A 16693-nucleotide genomic window follows, 5' to 3' on the forward strand; every position below is an offset into this window, starting at 1 on the left:
TCTCTATGGTACTGATTCCTGCCTCTTTAAAGAAAATGGCTGAAATACTAAAATCAGGAAAGGATCCGGATTTTATTCCTTGAAGGAAAATGTCTGCAAATCCTTTGGATATAGCAATACTCTCTAATGTATATAAGATACATAGAGAGATTTTCAGAATCTATCCTATAGTAGAACTACTTTTTAAAATTCATTTCAAGATCTAATGCGGGAGTAGAATAATTCCTGTCTCTTGTCTGGTATAGTTGAATGGCTGGATATAAGTCAGATCCGTCCAATTTACTGACAACCCCAGTAATGGATGTTAAGAAGAAATAACATTTGTGAGATATTTGTAATATATGAGTTTTAAACTAAACTTGACAGGCTGGAAATGCTACTAATTTTTTTGTGAATGTCAAGACCCTTCTGCTAAAGAAAGATCTAAAATACTTTTCTTGTATTGAAATCCTTTAGAAGCACTATACATTTTTACAAAAGCTAATAAGTAACCTTGTTGGAAGATAAATTAATAAAATTCATTTAAGGAAAAGATGATTGCTACCTCAGCTGAGCAGAGGTATGAATCTGTTATATTATGAATCTGCTGTATTAATCTGAACAGAACTGGGCAGCAGTAGTAATGGATGAATTTTCAGGAGCATTGCTTGAACAACTAAAGAAAATCAGAAGTGCTGTGTTCATAAAGAAGTGTGTTGATCACAGCCTGAACCTCTGATTAACCACCTGAGGCAAGCAATGAGTCAGCAATGGGAGCACAGGTGAAGGTAATTCAGCTGTGCTACCAGAAGGGTTGGAGCTTGACTCCACCTCTCCCAGATCTCATTTAAGGGCTGGCTACCACTAAGGCAGGATTTCTTTCTCTGGAGATCACTCTTTTGTGGAGTTTGTGGTAAACCTTCAACACTGGTGAGCATTTTCCATTTATCAATGATTATCACTCTATCTTTCATATGAAACATCTGTTTAACCCCTGTTTATTTATTGACTGTATAATTGTGTAACTGTAATTGTATAACTGTCCAGAAGTGGTAATATATCCATTCTATATATCTCAAACTACTTCTGCTAACTTTTTAAGAACAGCTCAACCTTATGTTTCCTTAGGCATAGTGAATTATTTATTTATTTTACAGTCTAATTCTGTATCATACAAGAATCATCAGTGATTACAGTAATGTAACTCCAGTGTTATTGAAATGTGTATATCTCAGACATTGCTTTGAAATCAGATGTAAGCATTTCCTATGCTCTGAATATCATACAAATCCATCAACAATGCAGACTTGAACTGTTGTGATTATTTTTCTTTCAATGTTGAAACACCATGCAAAAAATTTTCTGTAGTTTTGTTTCTGGTGCGGAGAAAAGACAAAAACTTCAGAAATGCATTTAGACTTACCCTGTCACTTGTGACTTCACTGTTATGTAGTATTTAATTATTGTTTTTAAAATTGATGAGAGGTGAGATCAAGCATTATACTTCAATGAGAATTTCAGTTCAATATAATCAGCATTCACAGGTCTCTTTCTTAAAGGTAGAACATTTTGGCTTGTTCCTGCAGAAAAATGTTTCATAATTATTTTGCATTTCTATACACCCACAGGACATTGCTTAGAATAAGTGAAGGCCTTTAGGTGAAACAGGAATAAAATTTTGAGTTATTAGAGGTGATAACAAGGCTACTTAATGGCTATAGGCAATGGCTAGCCACAAAGTCCTTTGTGGAAATGATGCATATACAAATGACATCTGAAGTTAAGTACAGTGCAGACATCTGGCGAAGTCCAGGGAAGGGAAATAAACTCCCCTTGGAAACCTTGAGACATTTGGAGCCTGGCAAAAACTGTTAGTGCTGAGCAGTAAACAAATTTCTTTAGATTTATGACAGTGAATTGAGTTTTTCTAGCAGTAAGAAAGGCAAAAGTAATGTATTTGAAACATTTCTTTGAAAGTAAGTTATTCCCAAGAAGCACTGATGAGTGAGAGTGCACTCAGTAAGATGCCTTTGTGCCTGCCAGAAGTAAATGAATCAAGCTGTGTGAATGCCATTTCAATTTCTTAAAATTAATTGTATTTTTAGTATTATATAATTGAAAAGAACACATAAAAGAGCCATTGATATATGTTGAAAAGAGGCAAATGGGAGGAGTTTCAGCATGGTATGAATACCATAGAATAACCTTTGCAATAGTTTTGTTGTACTATGGCTCGTACTAAACATTTTCAGATATTGATGCTTATTGTTAGTGACTTCTGAAGGATCTGTGCTTATTGATATGTAGGTAAGGCAAGAGGAGTTTGTCTTTTTCTTAGAAGAATATTTTCACACCTTTATTTTATGGCAACTTGTCAAGATCAGTTCTAATTTATGACCAGTAGTGGCTGAAATACCTTGCATGAGATTACTCATTTTCCAGGCAGTGAAACACACCACAAATTGTCAATTGTGTCATCTTCATTTGTTTACAGAAAAGCTGATACAGTTTACCTAGTTGATTATCTCTAAGACAGGACCATTCTGGCAGACCAATGTTCACTAGACCTCCTTGCCAATTTTAATATATATTTTTTTTTAAATAATAAATTAATATATATTTTTTTAAAAAATAGAGAAACTTCAGTTCCCTGGTCAGGTTGAGAGATCTTCAAAAGAACATGGGCATGGGCAGCCTGCTCTAGATTTTCCTCCTGGAGCAGGACTTGGACCAGGTAGCCTCCAGAGGTCCCTGCCAACTGCAACCATTCTGTGATTGTTGGAGTGAATCTGGGTAACACCTCAAGTCACCTTTCAAGGCCACTTATGAACTAAAGAAAAGCAAAATTATTTAGCAGTGAGAGATCCCATAGGATTCATAACCAAGTCTTCAGATATTAAAGTATTCATATTATAATTCACTACTTAGGATTGATAATTCAGTACCTTCAAAAATCTTGCTTCAGGCTTTACCTGTATAAATTCTATTAGGGTTCATTAAGAGCCAAGTGAGTGGTGACTGAGACTGCCTTATAAATTTTAAAGTCCCTCAATCAGTAAAAAGCTGACAGCTATTTTTTTTTAATATTAAGTGTGTAAATACTGAAGCAGTATTCATTTGTTGTACAAATATATATGAAGAGTCTCTTGAATTCATTCTCTTCTGTCATGCTTTTTCTGCATTTTCTTTCATTTCTATAATAAATAGAATATTAAAAGCTTTTGTAATGAGATATGTATTTAGCTAGTAGTGGAAGGTTTCAGTTTAGCATGATGTTTTTTTTTTTCCTTTCTTTGAAGTGCCAAAACATATCCCAGGTGGTCTAGTGGTTAGGATTCGGTGCTCTCACCCTGGAGGCCTGGGTTCGATTCCTGGTCAGGTGTCATGGTTTCAGGGAACCATCCTCTGCTAAGTCCTCTGGGATATGTAGTTTCTTCTGTGGACTGCACATTCAATAGAAGTATCCATACTTGAGATGATGTTATGATGTGGAATACTGATAGCAAAATTACAAAATTACAAAACCATGACAGGGAGGTAAGAATATTTTCTTAAAACTGATAATGGTTGCTCTAGTCTCATCATCCAAACTGTTTGGTCTCTCAACTGTCTTGAATTCTAGTTAAAAGCAGAATATGCTATAGAAGATGTGAGCAAGATCTCTAAAATCATCTTATTTTACAAGTGTAAGACTGTCAAGGACTTGATATAAAAATTATTAAATGCTGATATTTAACACTAAGCTTAAAGCTACACTTGTCTTCTCTAGCTCACAAATAGTGCCAGATGGTTTTCCAGATATTTTTGAAACTCCTTGTGGAAATTTATTTAAACTGTGTTCTTGCATGAAACTACTTTGAGCACCAAGTTAACACAAAATGTGTCCCTTCTTTTTCCAGTGAGGAAAGGAAGCCAAGTACTGACTATGCTTTTCAGGTTTTATATTGATGAGCATATGTTTTATTTCTGATAAAATAAAGGCAGCGGACTGATGAAATGTATATATACATATGTACATATTCTAGTATTTAGGAAAAGAAACTGTAATTGAATAATTACAGGCTCATTCTTAGCTTTATTATCTACTGGATGCTATATATAAGAAATCTAATGCAAGTTTAAGCAGTGATAGAAATTTATGCTCAGAAAACTGATCTTGTTAATTAGTTCCTTATTTATATTTAATCAGATAAGACATGATTACCAAAAATTCTATTATCTTCAAAAAATATCTCTACATAAAGAGGAAATAATGCTGTAATTTTTAATGGCTTATTGCAGTGGAACTTCCAGGTCACATCCTGCACAAATGGTTGAGCACCAGGTGAGAAGGCATGGCTAACTGAGGGAGCTCAGATGCAAGCAATGTACCTGAGTGACCAGAAGGGCTGGATTGAGGATCCACTGATCCACACCTCCTCATCCTCATTCAAGGGTTAGCAGCTGAGGGATTAGCCTTTCTTTGGACTGAGATTACACTTCTCTCAAGTTATCACTGGTTATTGGAAGGGGTGAGCTAATTTTCTTTTTTTTCTTCTTTTTTTATAAACCTGCTACTGTTTCATAGGGTTTGTGTTCTATTTAAAGGCACTGCCATTATATTATTTTGCCATATATGTGTATTCTGTTTGTAATTCATTTCCTGTATTTTTCATGGTTGCAGTAAAGTATATAATCCAAAGGGGCTGAGTTTTACCTCTGCCTAAATTGACAATGGTATCTAGGAAGACTGAAAACAAAAGATCTAGTGCCTGATCCTGGAGCCTGGATCCACCCCTCCTTACTCTTGTTTAAGGGTTGGAAGCAGAAGGAACGCCATCTCTGAACAGAGATCCCAGTTCTCTTATTAAGCTGTCACTGGTTGTTGGAAGGGGTAAGCCAGTTTTTCCTTTGTTAGTTAATAGTAACAAATACTTCATTTGTTGCTTCATAGTGCCTGTATCCCATTTGAAGGTGCTGTCATTGCCTTCTTTTGTCATGTGCTGAGGATGTCACTGGTGATAATTCTCAGTATAATTGCATTAGCCTCTCAGCTGAGTGAAAATGCAAGCAAAAAGTCAAATGTCTTAGCCAAATTTTTTTTATATATAATTTGATTGTTTTTCAGGATGTTGTAGGTTTTTTTTCTTTCAGTACAAACTTTCAACCAAGTCTTGGAGAGACTTATTCAAAGCATGCAAAAATTTATGCATTTTAACTCTGTGCACTCAGGAACTTATGCATGTTAGAGATTGCAAGCATTTATTTGTTGCTATTGCTAATTCTAACAGAGTTCTGACATATGGTGTTGCACTTGAGATTACAGATACTATGCTGCCCAACTGCCAATTTTGTAGTAGTACAGGGAAAACTGCTAATGTGCTAGAGTTAGGAAGATATGAAATTGCTTTAAATCGATGGGTTGTTATCTGGTGTGATTTCTTCAGCATGATGCCTGGTCAAGGATGGTGGCTGAGCAACATCTAGGCTAAGTAGAAAAAGAACCTTTCTAGCAATATATGTGGATGAAGCCACCACTTCACACAAGAAGTGGGATCAGACCTGTTAAACCAACAAAACTGGCAGATTACTTATTGCAGGTGTTATAACAGTTTCTAATTGTAAAGCTGTTAAAAAATAAACTAAATTCTCAGCTGGACATCTGAATTTTTTTGCTTTCTTATGCTCAGAATGGGAGAGTTGAACTACAGTCTTCAGCAGGAACCAAGTAATTCCCAGTGCTGTGGAACATAATGAAACTCACTTAATTGTGTTAAAGATTACTGGAAGAGGGTCTGCTTGTAATTTTTTTTTTTACTACAGTGAAGTACTGGACTGTTTTGTAACATTATCTGGCAGACTACTGCCTAAAGAATTAGCAGTCGCATGTTGGTCACACAGACATAAATACATTTATATGGCGTTACAGCTTAAGATCACTTGAGTGAGTTCTCTACCTGGCAACCTCTGAATAAATGGATTTGGGATGAATGAAAAGACTTTTACAGTCTTCATTTAAAATATATATATATATATATATGTATATTTGATATCATCTTTGTGTCAAATCTAACAGGTTTTCTAAGAGCAAGAATTTGTCATAACAGCATGAACACCTAAAGTTCAATTCAATTTTTACAGTTAAAAAATATTAGGTATACATAGAAACATTCATCAGCAGCTTTTTCTCTTTTGGATAGTCCTTGTTATTTTCCTTTCTTTCCCCTACAAATATTAATAAAACCAATGCATGTTTTAGGGTATCCTTGTGAATGCTTTCCAGATCATACAAGGTTTGTTTGCTTGAATGCAGTGTTAGTGGATAGTGAGTTTATAAGAGAGGCCAAAAAGAAATATTCAATTTTCAGTGTTTTACAGAAGCTGAGCAGAATACTGATAGCTTTATGATACTCAAAATAAGGACAGTAAATGAAGTCTAAGTTAAGAAATGTGATATTGGAAGAAAGTATTGGTACTTCAATTTCCAACAGGTTGGTCACTTTTGGTTTCAGTGGTGCACATGTAGTGAGGATATTTGGAGGGTGAGTGGTGCACATGTAGTGAGGATATTTGGAGGGTGAGAGTACAGCAGAAGTGGGAGGCAGCTGGGAAGGAGGGGCAAAGAGAGGAGGATGTACTACTCTTGTTTGTGTTGATGGTTGGGATTGCTACACTTGTCCTTCCATAACTGTAGGTCTACCATTAAAGTTAAACTGTAACCAAGAACTTGGCCAAATGTGAGCGTCTTCAGACCTAGATGGTCAGAAGTTATTACAGTAGTTCTTGACCTGTGAAAAATTCAACCCAAAGACGAGATGAAAATGTGAATTTTCAGACTCATACCTGATCTACTTCTGAACTTCAATGTGAACATTTTCTCATAGTCTCTTATTAAGGAACAGGTTTATTAAGGAAAATTGAGATGATTGTGTGAATAAGTGTGAATAGATTGTGGTCTTCTATGTTAGTAAGAATATTAAGAAATTCTTGAATATTTCATTACTCCTTCACTGTTTTATTTTATGCATTGTTCTTGCCCATTTTTCTTAGTCTCTTCAGTGTGTTGGTATTTTCCTTAAAACCTTCTGTCTCCCCTACAGCACTTCTAGTAGCAGATCTGTTTTTGTATATCAGCTCAAGAGAAGCCAACACTTATAAAGTAAATATATGTTGATTTTTGCTCCATTCTGACATCTAATGGAAAGTCAAAATAAAAGCCACAATGAAATTTTGCTGCAGTTCATATCCTGTTCGCTCTGTGGATATGCAGTTTTTTTCAAGAAAAGAATATCATTCTGATTTTAATGTTTCTTTTTTGTTTGTTTGTTTTTCTGCTTGTGAAGTAAGATGGTAATGAAATGAAACACAACTAGGTTCCAGTCCTGAATTCTCTTCTCGCTTTTTCATGAATGCAAAGCTTTCACTGACGTCAATGACAGTTTTGCCTGAGTCAGAATTGCAGGATTGGGCTGATAGTGTCCGACTTAATGAATTTCAAAGACAATTCATTTCATGACCAGACAGATCATTTTGGAGCTTCTTTTACAGCCAGTAGAAATGCTTCCTGTGATCACACTTCTGTCATCTTTTTGTTTTTATGTTTCCTTAAAGCTTTTCTGGTTTTGTTTGTTTGTTTTTTCCCCAGGAGATGACATTCTAACAAATGAACAGTGTTTTATTCAAAAGGGTAGTAATGAGATTAATGTAAGAATGTTGTACTGAAAGATACATGAGTATTTTACTTGTGTGTGATTTTGTTTGTTTGTTTCTACTTTGGCTGAAAGATTTTGTAGCAAAATCTTTTTCTTTGTAGAAGCTTGAGCTGCTCCTTTATAACTAGGAAGCTAGATTAATTAAAGGAAAAAACCTAACATTTAAATATCTTTTATTTCGTGAAGTAATAAATGCAACCTGGGCAAACTGGCCATCAGGCTTTATCCTATGAGATAGTGAATAGAAAGATACTTTTTCAGTAGCATTTGTCTTGATAAACAGAACTTGTCAGAATACGTATTTGCAAATATGGCGATTTTTGGCTTGTTTCTAATCCTGTAGATATTATTTGCATGTGAAACTCTTTACAAGGCTTTGCAAATGATTTTTACCTAAATTTGCCCTTTTCTGAAGCGAGGCTATTCATTCGCAATAGTTCCTTATTCATAGGCTGCTTCACAGATTATATTGCCAACTTGTATGCAGTTCATGGCTTGTGTGGACTTGAGCTGTAATGACTAGAACTCTTGTTCATATGGTTCCATGTGTGAACAGCACAGGCAAACAGTGATTTTTATCTTTATTTAAACAGGTATGAAGAGAAATTTAATAAAGGATATTCCTTTTCAAGTTTCCTTTCAGCTTGGGAGGAGTGACAGGAGAGAACTATGTATGCACTAGCTGCATTGAATCAGAATTCCATAGGGGTGGGTGGCTGGGGAAATTTCCCTTTATGGAGCTGTCTTCCTAGATCTGTTTTGAATATTGGCCTACTAATTTAAAACCTAACTCTTAAAGGAAGAGGAAAAAGAGCAATGTGCAGAGTTAGAAGTGGCTGGACTAACGGTTGTGGTTAGTTCTTTTGATACTGTACCTAGAAGAGGAAATAAATAGCAAAAAGCAGCAGGCTGAAACAATGGCACCACTCTGTTCCTGCTGTGAGATGAAGAATTCTCAGCTCTCTAATCTTGGTTGTTATATTTTGTTTGGGAGCAAGTACTTCAAATAACAGCAAAATGAGATGTTTGTTTATACCACTAAGTTTGTAGGAAATTCAGCCCTACCATTAAGTGATTGTTGCTAAGATACCTGTAATTATCTTTCAGCCAAAAATATATATGTATATTATTCTTTCCTTAAATAAAACACAAAACAAGAGTCATTTTTTTGTTGTTTCTTAAGCGTATTCATCTGAAATAGAAGTTTCGTTTGTGATTGATGAGCTTTGTAAGATGCTGATTTTTCTTCTGGCCCCAAAGGGGTGGAGGATGTTTTTGTTCTCAGTAGAGTGTGAAGATAAATAGGATGTATATGAAATTATGGCAGTATTGGTGAAATGACCAAAAGATAACCTAAGCACAAAAACATGTGGAAGCAAACAGTAACTGTTTTTCAGTCAGAGAAGTTGGTGGAAGATCTTATTTTTTTTTATGTTGCTGTTGCATAGTGCACAAGGGAACAGTGATGAGTCAAAGAATGAATCATACCTGTTTTGTATCTGGTTGTTAGAACTACTAGAATTAAATAGAACATATTTCTAAACAAACTAATAAGGAAGTTCAGAGATACTTACTCCTGGAAGGAAAGTTGGTTTTGCAATGGGATTTGTGCAAGCACCTGAAGTCCTCCATGCTTTCATTGCTTGAAGCAGTGCTCATCTGACTACCATACTCAACAAAAAGAAGTGATAGTGAGAGAAATGATTTCTTACCAACTACTGACCTGACCTTTCTGGTTATATAAATACATTTCTTCCTTGAAAACTGTTTCTGGAACTGTTTATTGAATCATTAAGTTATCCAATGTAGTAAAACAGAAAGACAAAAATGTGTTTGTATTTGCTTTTATTTAGATTCATCAAAATAATCTGAAGTGACTAGCAACAACACAGTGAACTTCATTGTAATATGGGTTATTAAATGCAGCTTGTATGTCAGTCTGACAATGTCATATTCTCTCTGCATTGCCTTTGACCTGATTTGCTACAAGGCTAGGTCAAAGCTCTTACTGGAGGAGAATAAGCAGTTTTATTGCTTGCTCTGAGGCAGATTAAAAATGGAATTGTTTGCCACCAGGTCTTTTTCCAGCTAGATGTTGTGGATATACAAAAAGAGAAGCAAATTCCATTTCAAGTGTTGTCTAGCTAACTACTGAAAGATATTCCTCACAAACTATCAAAATCCAGAATGGTTTCTCAGGGCTGCTACCGATTTCATCAGAAGAACCTGTTGCAGTTCTTCTTTGGTATATAATCCAATATAATAAATGGAGACTGTGCATCTTCATGAAATGATACAAAGCTGACTTCTAACCACTTACATCATCTACTAAATCACTGCAAAGTTCTGTACTGAGCAGCAGCATTCTGCCAATATTTTGCTTTTTAAGGATAAGAGCATCTTCCAGGAAAATAAGCTTGTAGAATTTGGGGAGTGTTTTATATGTGAGGAAAAATTAAAACATGTAGCTGATATTTGGGCTCTTACTGCACATCAGGTGCTGTGTAATATATTTTTATGTAAATGTTGGTGTAGGCATAATTTTATTTGGTCAGATTTTCTTTCTGTCCTAAAAGTTACAGTGGAGTGTGCAAATATGAGGTGGAGAATACGATTCCTTTCAGCTTTAACCACTAGCCACTATCAGCCGTGTATTGTGGTGAGTCATGGCTTAATCATATCTTAATAGCTGATTAATCAGTTGGTTTTATTAGTTCTCCAAAATTTTAAAACTTCCTGATTAATAATTGAAAATCTATACTAACCTGAATTTCAGGCACATTTATGTTCACACATCTACCGTCGTGTTTGAGTCTTCTGAGTGCCCAGTGATCAGACAATCATTTCAAAAGTTCTGCTTATTAAGGCAGATGATATATGAGTGGTCTTAATATTAAGCAGGAAGAACAATATGAGCATACAGCCCTCAGTATTAGGGAAGAAGTCTCCAAGCTAAAAATGGAATTACCAGGCAATTTTGTCTCCTTAAAACATCTCAAATTTTAATAAAAAATTAAACAAGAAAAGTAACTTAAACTGATGCTTACTATTGACTGGAACCATATGAATTTGTGAGGGCAGCCCAGATTTCGGGTGATGAAGGGAAAGTACAAGTGAAAACTTATGAAGATCTCATATTTCCAATCAAAAACATACTCCCATTTCAACAAAGTAAAACATTCAGGTTGCACCTGTGGACAGGCACCTGCAGCACATTACTGGCTTTGAATAAGACCTGATGTAATTCAGAGATGGATTTGATTTGGAGGGAGTCATAGACTTTATATGTAAGTTGAAGAATGACTATGTTGCATTAATTGAAAAGGCTCATGGGTTTAGTTGCATTTAAAACTCTGAAAGTGTGCCTTTCCTATGGGAAAGCAGAGCCAGATCTCAGCATCTGCTGTTTGGTATACTAGAGATGTAATAGCTATTCCAGTGAGAGTGTGTTTGTGTTTTTTGTTGATTTTGTTTTTAATTGAACTTGCTCAAGTAAAACAGGTTTGGCATTTTATACAATGCAATGCTTATATCATTCTAATGAAAAATATTTTCAGCTGCCAGTAGGTATTCTACTGTTTTGCTGAAAAATATTGATGCAACTTGATTGCAGAGCTCTGATGTCATTTTCCAGTGTTACAAGCTATAAAAAAAATACATCGGACTACAGAAATGCTAGCAGTGTTTTAGAAAATACATTTTAAAATAAGGATATATGAGGGTTTAAGTATGGATCATATATCCATCTTCAGTTTAATTAAAGCATTTTTCCTTCACTAGGGACTTGACCTTATGAGCAACTTTATTAGTTATCAGAGTCTTCCATGAAAAGCTGAAATTTCAGAAAATATAGTTTCTCAAGTGTTATAGAATAATGCCAAAATTTGTCACCTTGGGTCAAGAACAGAATAATTCAAAACTATAGTATGTTCTACTACATGTATAATGAATTCAGAAGAGTTTAATATACAATGTGAAAATGATTAAATTTGTAGATAAATTCATACTGAGGGGTTTTTTTTTGGCCATTTCAGAAGCTAGTAGTAGGAAAAACGTCAGATGATTTGACATCACTGTAGTTAGTTATGCTGTACATTGTATGCAAATATAACCATGCTGAAAATGTATAGAGATCCTAATATTTAATGAAAAACACCCAACAGAATTCATATGGAAGAAAAAAGATGAATTTGTTCTCCATTTTACATGGTCCATTCTGACTTAAAACTTTTTTTTTTTTTCCAATATAAATACTGAAGATTAACTCAATGGAATTTAGAATTAATAAGTATTTACCATGATACATAAAATAGAGTACGTTTTAGTATGAACACTTTTGAGACTTTAAAAGATTCATTTTTGGTTTGGTGTGTGGTATGTGCAGGTGTTTTATGAATGTTAGGTCTAACTTCCCACATACACCTTGTTTCTAAATTAATTTACAACTTACAAAGAAAACATTACTCTCATTATGCAGAGCAAAACTGATTTAATATCATCTGATGTAAGTTTCTTGTCTGTGTGTGCTTATTTGTTAAGCAGATGTATATAAATGAGAAGGTGTAAATAAGATTATTTGTTGCTCTAGCCAAATCTTTTTTCTGACAGAAGCTCATTGGAAGCTTTTTTCAAAGTTTCTTTCTTACTGATGCTTACTTATGATGCTACTGAAGATGGGACTTGTGATAGATTGAATGTTGCCTTGGGTCTGTATTATTCGTTTCTTTTTGCCGTGTCATTGCTCAGTTAAGCTGTTCTGTTTTTACTGCAGAGTATCATCTTTTTTTTGCTTATATAGAATCATCACCTGAGGGAATATCTCAGGAATGGAATGACCACATTTGGCAGCAATAATAATAACCTGAAACAATGCATGTCAAAGACTCTGTACCCTGGCAGCATGCATGGGGTGAAGCAGCATTAATGACTGGGTGCTCCAGTGACTGCACATAGTCATGCAAAGGTAAAAGTTTATCCTTCATTTACAGTGATTACTAAGAACCAAAGCCATGAGTCCAGTTTAGCTGAGCTCCCTGCATTTAATTCTGAAACATTTATGTATATGTATTTCAAACATTGACCTGATTTTCATTTACTTAGGGACTGCGTTTTATGAGCAGTGGGTGAGCTCTCAAGGGTGGTGTCCTTAACTACTATTTAAGATTTGTCTAAAAGGCTTTGGCCTGTCAGTCCTTTTCAGATTAACATTTCCACTCACCTTTTCTTTTGTGAGATGCAGGAAATTTTTTCTTCCTAATCTTGTTGATTGGTGAATTTGAGATCTGTAAACTTACAAATAGAAGATTATTTTAATAATAATATAATAATATATTAATATTTTAATAATATTTGGATATTTCATTTATAAGCCACTTTATTATTCTATAAGTTCTGACTGTATGTATCTTAAATGAAAATCAAGAGCATCGTTTATGGGAAAGGATTTCAGTGTCTGTCTTTGTAGTCTGATTTATTACTTTGAAGGGGAAGGAACAGTAGAATTTTTCCCAACATTTTGTTGTCTCTTGCCTAATCTGGAACATGCATGTAACACGAGTGGACAGCAGAAAATCTTGCCTTACCTCATTGTTAGGTAGCTTGAGCTTTGAGACTAGAATTGATAACAGAATAATAAAAGCCATGTCTTTCTTTCCTGTCCCCTGTGAAATTCATGGGAAATTAAATTCTGCTCAATTTTGTTGGCACAGCTAGTATTGTCATGTAATGTTATTTTGTAACACAACCTTGAATCCTTTTATACATTTGAAAATATTTTTTTAGTCTACCTTCAGAAATTTCAAATATAAAATCTTTATTCTGGAAAAAGAGCAAGAAATCTTATCCTCTGGTAGAAAGATGTGCTGACATGTCTGTCTGTTCACAAAGATGTGCAGTTTAAGCAGTGGGTATCTTTTCTGGATCACTTTGATACCAACAGATTACTAATGAAATGATCACTGATGCATCAAAAAAAATTTAAACTGAGCTCAGAAATACTGACCATAAAGGATCACATAGCCTTGTGGATACGTCCATTTGTAGGCCGAGCCTGATTGCTTTTCTATTCTTAAAGATTTCTTCAGTGAAACAAAAATAAACCTGAAAAAGAGTTGAGTAGAGTTCTTTTTGATAGCAGATTTGCATAAAACTAGACTTTGCCTAAAACGTTTCTTTGTAATTATCAATAACAGGACAAATATATGCCAAATGTAATCTATTGTTCAGAAAATAAAATGTGCAATTATTAGTTCCTTTGATATTCAAACAGGGTTTTTAACATTACCAAATTGAAATTTGCAAATGTAAATATTGTCATAGCAAAATATGAGACTTGTTTTGTTCTGTTTGCAAATTATGCCCATTGCCAGAAGAACCACATCTAGCACAGAAAAATTATGTTCTCAAGAGAAAGAGAATCACTTTACATCTAAGGTCTGACCACAGTCAGCTAGATTTCAAATTCAATCCTGTCTTGTGTGTGTATAATTTTTGCAGAAGAAATCAAGGCATGGTGAGCTTGTCTTAGGAGCTGAAACATCAATTTTATTGATGTAATACACATAAAAATTCAATGAAATTCAATTATCTTGAACATTTCTTACTGGTAAAAGCACAAGGCACTACTAAAACCACTAGGACTATTATATTGTTTTAACTGAACAATTATTTAGTAGCTAAAACTCTAAAACATGTAGTTAACATCTGCTGTATCATGAGAGAATAGTTTATACGCATTTACTGATGGACTATTGTATTAGTCTGGGTGGCAGATCTTAAGATAGGGGGATGAAATTGTATGGAGCTTACATAATTGATCACTGAGTTAATTGTCTGAAAAGTATGGGGTTACTAAAGTAAAAATTCCACCTTGTGATCAAGTCTGCTATATGATGGCAAATATGATTTTGGGAGGGTATGTCAGGGTGAATAGACAAAAAATCAATGTGGTTTGTATGAATAATAATTAAGAAGTGTGTATGTTTAAGTGACTCTTTTAAAACAGCCAAGAGTATTTCAGTGCTTCTATCCTTCTCAGTGCCTTAGGATAATTCCATGTGACAAGAAAAGTGGTAAAATATTGTTCAGCTTGTTTCATGACACCATACAAGATCTAGTAGCAGTCTCAGATGCTTTTTTGGTCTGTATCAGATGTGCTGCATTAGCTTGGCAAAAGCCCTAAGTGATATGCAGGCATAAAATTTAGACTGTAAGTAAGCAGTCGAAGATGTAATTTAACCAGTGAGTTGTTACCTCTGTTATATAAGAGATGAAGATATATTTTGGAAGTTAGAATTGAAAATACAAAGGAAAATCTTGCAGACATAACAACTTGTTCTAGATGTGTCTCCTTCATATTCAAAAGAAAAAATAAAAAAAGAAATCTTATCATTTTATTCCCTACTGACTAGTCAAATCTCCTTCTACTCCTGGTTCAGTTACATCCCATATAATTCATTAAGAAATGTTTGTGCAAATGCTGGTGTTGCTTAATTTTGAAAACAACTTATAGAAATCTAGATTTGCCTACTCAGGAGATTTTCTGTTTATTCATGAAACCGCTATAATTAATATTTCAGGACTTATGAATTTTAATTGTAGCTAGTATTTTATGTACAACTTAGTCTTACCTTCACCACCCTCTTCTCCCCCAGAAAATAAGAAATCATCTGGAGTAACTGCCTGAAGTTTGTAACTGAAAATTCATTCTTAAATAACACTGTGTTTCTCTGAAACAAGTTCTGTCTTGCATTTTCCCCTAAGATTTGCTGTATATGCTCATCTGTTAGTCAGCTGCAAATCTTTCTGTAATGCTAATATGAATCTGCTCTGACATTTCCTATGCATAACTGAGTGTTCAAATTTTTGTTGACTCATAATTAGGTAGTTAACAAGGATGAATATGATGAGTACTGGAGTTAGTAGTAATTGTTCGTTGTAGTAGAGATGAGCTACTGCTGGATTAAAATGTCTTAGTTAGTTTTTGATAGTTTCCAAGAAAATTCCTTTTCATATTTATTTCTGGGTTCTACGTATTGTTGAAAACTGGAAGAGAAACTCGCATGCTTCATATCAACATACAAGTTAGTCTACAACATGGTAAAATGCTGCTTTTTTGTTGTTGTTGTTTTGCTTAGTTTCTATTCACTGAACTTCACTGAATCAAAATAGTAAATTATTAGTCTGGAAATACAAAGAATTTTGGAAAGCACCAGTGCAATTGGTGAGTAATTCATTAGTTGTGGTGGCATCTTTTTATCCAACAGGCAAGAGATACTGTTATGTGGAATGAACACTTATGAAGAGTGTTATATTGAGGAAAAGTTTCTATATGGGTAAGTTGAGTCTGGAAGTTTTTAACAAATGTGTTTTCAGTGCCTCTGTGAAGAATTCAAAGGCTGATTCAGGGATTTTGAGGTAAAAATTTTTTCTATATGATTCCCTCAAATGAACTGCTGGAACAATGAATAACATGGCTGCTTTTTTTTTCTTTTTTTTTTTCCACTTTCTAAAAATGAATAGGGGTGATGGCCTGAAATGGGAAAGGAAGGATTCTGGGGATATTCATGAGGAGCAGCTGTGGGCCTCAAGTTATTGTGAAGTTAACAAATATAGAAAACATAAGCAAAAAACAGCTGAAATCTGAGGCTATGAGAGGGAGAGCAAGCTACAGAAAACTTAACTGGGAAGGGAAATAAACGATTACAAAGGGATGTAGATACTGGCACTGGAGAGCAGCTGGAGCACCCAGAGGATGTAGACAGAGGATGCTGCAGGGCTAGCAGCAGGGGAAGCCCAAGTATACTGAGAACACAAGGAGCCAATCTATTTGTGACCAGTTTGGGCAAGCAAGTGGAAGAATGGGAAATAGTTGATTCTGTGAATAGGGGTTTGTTTTGTGTTCTGTGTCCTGTCACACAGACATTAAAATTTTTGTTTACTGTTTTGTTTACAGATAAATTCCTATGTTTTTTAAGGTAAACAGCTGTTATGACAAGTCACTGCAAATGATTTGCATCACTGAA

The 16693-nt window shown here is 34.7% G+C and overlaps 1 long non-coding RNA gene across 1 annotated transcript; it reads left to right on the forward strand.

Moving 5' to 3' along the window:
* Positions 1 to 791: 791 nt before the first annotated feature.
* On the forward strand, positions 792 to 16045 carry LOC107313376. The gene is made up of 5 exons (XR_004307246.1): positions 792 to 909; positions 4261 to 4490; positions 4643 to 4852; positions 12469 to 12633; positions 15935 to 16045. It is a non-coding gene; the product is annotated as an uncharacterized LOC107313376 (long non-coding RNA).
* The last annotated feature ends 648 nt before the right edge of the window (positions 16046 to 16693 follow it).

Source organism: Coturnix japonica, chromosome 4, assembly GCF_001577835.2.
Source record: "Coturnix japonica isolate 7356 chromosome 4, Coturnix japonica 2.1, whole genome shotgun sequence".
Lineage (NCBI taxonomy): Eukaryota > Metazoa > Chordata > Aves > Galliformes > Phasianidae > Coturnix > Coturnix japonica.